Source organism: Triticum dicoccoides, chromosome 3B (assembly GCF_002162155.2).
Source record: "Triticum dicoccoides isolate Atlit2015 ecotype Zavitan chromosome 3B, WEW_v2.0, whole genome shotgun sequence".
Classification (NCBI taxonomy): Eukaryota; Viridiplantae; Streptophyta; class Magnoliopsida; order Poales; family Poaceae; genus Triticum; species Triticum dicoccoides.
Window position 1 is genome coordinate 33,409,371 of NC_041385.1, and position 4,729 is coordinate 33,414,099.

Genomic DNA, 4,729 nt, shown 5'->3' on the forward strand with positions numbered 1-4,729 from the left:
AAAAAACTTTATCACAAATGAGAAATAAGATTGCTTTTCTTTAGCTTAATACATGTGTCTACTTCCTAATATCAAATTATACTTTAGTGTTATTGTATTCCAATGAAGAAACATGACCCTGCCCCATTGAACTTCATGTCCTACTGTCAAGATGGAGACTTTGTTCTCTCTTCATTTGGACCGTCTCATATAGAAGAAATTGCAGCATTGTGATATCAAATAATTATCCACTAATTGATCAATGAAATTGCTCAAGTGTATGATAGATCTGCGATTTAAAGTATGCATTATAGCCCGTAGCAACGCACGGGCGTTCTACTAGTACTAGCTAAATCCTCTCAAGGTTCAAAATAGACCGGGATCAGAAAGTTTGGTATGATCCCCTCAAAAAGAAGTTTGGACTTTTTTGAAAAAAAGAACATTTGCTATACGGAAACAAACAATGGACGTGACGGTCAGAGGTTTTGCTCCCGGCGGGGCTCGAACCCGCGACCTTCGGCTCATAAGACCAACGCTCTAACCAGCTGAGCTACGGGAGCTGAGCGAGTAATAAATTTGATTCCCCCTTTTTATATGTTCTTCTCTGTACATCAAATTGATGGGGAAAACTGCGTGTATATACCCAAACCCCTATTTCCCGGGATGTTTTTGCCCTGACAAAGTAACTTGTGGCCACTTGGATGACGCGTGCCTTGACGCATGTATTTCTTTGGGATATGGTTGGGTAGAAATGCATGGGTGGTCGTGTGTGTTTGTTTGAAATTTTTTGAACGTGCTTGCTCATTTCCGTGTAGCTCTAGCGTTGGCATCTTGGTTTTGGAGGTGTACCACCGTGTAGTTTTTGAGTCTTTTAATCTGTCTATGCGCGCGCCGCTCTAGGGTTTAGGTTGTTTGACCGTGTGGCATTTCACTTTTTCTTCTTCTCTATGTGCCACTCTAGTTGGCAATGCGGCTTCAAATTTTCTTTTCCCTTTGTATGGGCCGTTTTGCCTTAGTATACGTATATGCTTGCATGCGAGAAGAGGGACGTCCAACGAAGAAGAAACGAGCAAACCGGTGGTCTACGTCCAACTACAAGGCGACAAAAGTACGTGGTCAAATTAGCTATTGCATGCATCAGAACACACCGCTTGGGTGGATGACCGACCAGTAGCAACTGCCCGGAGCGGCGGCCACGGGATTGACGCTTAGGTCCAGCGACAAGACGACAAGGGGCATGGGTGCAATCAGCTGCTGCACGGCTCCTGCGTGGACGGCCGACCAATGGTAAAGTCATGCAAGTAATGCAAGTAATGGTTTTGTCTCATTTGTCTAAATGGGCTCCTTAATTATCGGTACTAGATGACTAGATGATGCCCCGCGCGTTGCTGCGGGAACTTTGTGTCCTACCTACATGATAATACATAAGTTGAATAACTTTTTGTGCATAGTGGATATATGATACTTATTATGTGTATTATGTGAATCTTGTTGTAAATCAATCTTCTGCATTTTAGTACATAAGTACCAAATATAGCCATGTAGTTTGTCACATAAGTTCATACCAGCAGGTGTAAAAATAAGTGTTAGAATAGATACCGGTATCCGCACATAAACATAATATGAGATAATAGTTAGTGTAAACCATGGTCGAGAAAAAAATGATAGCACTAAGTCGTTGTCTTTGTTAAACAAACAACATCTACGATAGCTTATAACTGATCATTAGTGAGAACTGCTACTTCCTCTTTCGAAATGAAGAAGGGGATGTAGCGAGGCAAAGCTAATGCCAATAGTAGTGGCTGATATTTAGTAGGAAGGGATGATAGTGTGCTCAGGTTTCGTCTTCCGAATGATGGTACAGAAAGCTCGACAAAAAATATTAGAATGTGCTAATGAATTGGAGGACTATGGACGCTATACATCAAATAGATGGAATACCGAGATTGGACACAAATCAGTTACATTGTCACTGTAGGTAGCGAAGATAGCACTTCACAATTGAGAGATCCAATTGATATTGCAAATGACGAAGATAGAAGAAGGTGCCTGCAAGAAACAATGATATGTAAGTGCCAGCAACATATTAGTCACCTCCTACTTGAGCAGGAAAAGGGTGATACTTAGATAGAGGAAGGAAAATGGAATTGTCAAGCATTAAGACAATCAGGAAGGGCACTACCGAAAATTAAAATGTATAGTGGAAATAGCACCTCCTAACCTATCAAATGCTAATTGAAAAACTAATGGCACTACTGGTTTTGATTCTGGGCTTCAAAACCTGTGTGGAGCCATTCAGTACGCACCTCCCAACAAAGCACCATGTGTACTAATTTAGATAACACAATTTGACAAAAATCCAGAAGAGCAAACCTTGTAGATGGAGTGTTTGTTTCTGCCATGCAACATCAAATACGATGAAGAAGAAAAAAAAATATCTACCAAGGCCAGTACCTTTCTTTCCTTGGTTCCCAACTGTGGTATATATCTCCCGGAACAAACAAAGATAACTCATCGTTTTACCGAAAAAGTGATAAATGCCACTGTAAGGTAGAATCTGGAGAATTATGCAAGAAAGGAAGAAAAATGCATGGGCGAGGAATCATTATCTAACAGATAGTCCTTTGCATGGCAATGTTTACGCTTTCTTTCTTCATTATGGAATCACTGGAACCAAAAAATTTGTTTAATAGGGACATCCATGCATCTCTGTGCCTAAAAAAATAATAATCTGCGAACCATGAAGGATAACCTCACAAAATTAGTAAGATAGTAGGGCAGAGTTATGTAGAAATCAATATCAATCAGATGGCATGAGACATAAGGAAGAGGAACTCCAAATTTCACCCAATTGTATCAGCAAAAAAATACATGCAGGAAGCAAAATAAACAGCCCAGGGACGTAAATTTGGGAGATATAAGGGATACCGGCAGCCGGCCAGAGCAGTGGATCGCCAGCGACGGTAACCGGCTCATGGGCGAGGTCATCGGCACCATCGAAGGAAAGGAGATGAGCGCCGGCGGATGGTGATGTACGTTCCCTAGTCCATGGGGCGGGTGCAGTACAACTGAAGGCCCGACGCTGCTAGCTTCCGGCCAGAGCAGTGGATCGCCGGCGACGGTGCGCAACGCCATGGCTCGTTGTTCAAGGACGGGCCGCGAATCTGCTGAAATTTGAGATGGGCCTTAAGCCCATATAGCAATTTCAGAAATATCTCTAAGGGTCCATGTGGGTTATTGGGACTAGGTGGAGGTGGGAAGTTTAGTCCCACCCCGGAAGTGGAAGGAGTTAGACCTCCTTATAAGGGTGGCTCTTCTACATGCTATTGGAGCTTGAGAATAGAAGAGGCCCTCGCGTGCTCCTCCTCCGCCGCCGCCGCCCGCCTTGCCTCGCCTCGCCGCGTCGCGACGCGGGAATGAGCCGAGCCGAGCTCACACCTATGCGCTTATTTTTGCCAGACACTAACGGAGAGTTTCTGACAGTAGGGCCACGATCTGAGACGTCGGATCGTGGGCTGTCACGGACTCGGACGTGGGTCGAGCCCACGTCTCTCCACGCGGCTGCGTCTATATAAGTGTGCGGTGTCCCCTAACCCTAGCGGTCACGATCAGATCACATCTGCTCCACGCGAATCACCCACCGTCGTTCCTTTGCTACTGCTGCCGCCGGTGACTACATCCTGTCCAGGTCTCCGAAACCCCGTCTCTCTGGTTCATGTACTCCTCTACGTCCGCGTCGTCTCCGTCATCACCATGTCCAGTGACGCCGAACGTGCCGCCGCCGAGAAGACCGAGGCCGACAAGAAGGCCGTCGAGGACGCTGCTGCCACCGCCACGGCAGCTTCTGCATGGCCTACTGGAGGGTATAACGCGTTTATCCCTCTCCTGATAATTTCTGTATTAGCAGTGCTAACATCATGTGTAGATTTGTCTACTGTTTGCGTAGTACGTGCTTGTTTAGACCAGTACCAGTATATTATTAGTTCTGTCAATGCCATGCTAGTTATCTACTTATGGATTAAATTAGTCGAAAAATTGCCTATTTACTTAGCAATCCAAAAATCTATTATGTGTAGAAATTTTTCGGCAAGTGGCTTTGCCGCAGCACTGAAACCGGATAAGTTTACCGGTACGTATTTTAAGCGTTGGCAGACAAAGACCACTTTATGGCTCACGGCTATGAACGTGTTCTAGGTCACCGGTGTGTCCACGGGAACAATTGCTCCTGAACAGGAGAAGGCGTTCAGGGAGGCAACCACTTTGTTTCTCGGAGCAGTTCTTAGCGTGATTGAAGATAAACTGGTCGACGCATATTTACATGTGCATGTCGCCAAGGACTTGTGGGAGGCGCTCGAATCTAAGTTTGGGGCCGCCGATGCAGGGAGCGAGATGTATATTATAGAGCAGTTCCACGATTACAAGATGGTTGAGAACCGTCCTGTACTGGGGCAGGCTCATGAGATAATGCATTGTTAAGGAGCTTGAGCTTCTGAAGTGCGAGTTACCGGGCAAGTTTGTCACGGGCTGCATAAACGCTAAGCTCCCCAATTCCTGGAGGAACTGTGCCACCACTCTGAAACATCAGAGGTGTGAATTCTCTGTGGAGGATGTCATTGGCCATCTGAGTGTTGAGCAGAATTCGAGGGCAAAGGACTAGCACGGAAAAGGGGCCGAACGGACTTCTGTTGCCAACATGGTGAACCAGAGGAACTTCAACTCCCACAAGTTCAAGGGAAAGAACGGTGTCCAA

The 4,729-nt window shown here is 45.4% G+C and overlaps 1 non-coding gene across 1 annotated transcript; it reads right to left on the bottom strand.

The window, feature by feature from the left end:
- Positions 1–465: 465 nt before the first annotated feature.
- TRNAI-UAU lies at positions 466–539 on the bottom strand. The gene has a single exon. It is a non-coding gene; the product is annotated as a tRNA-Ile (tRNA).
- Positions 540–4,729: the final 4,190 nt, after the last annotated feature.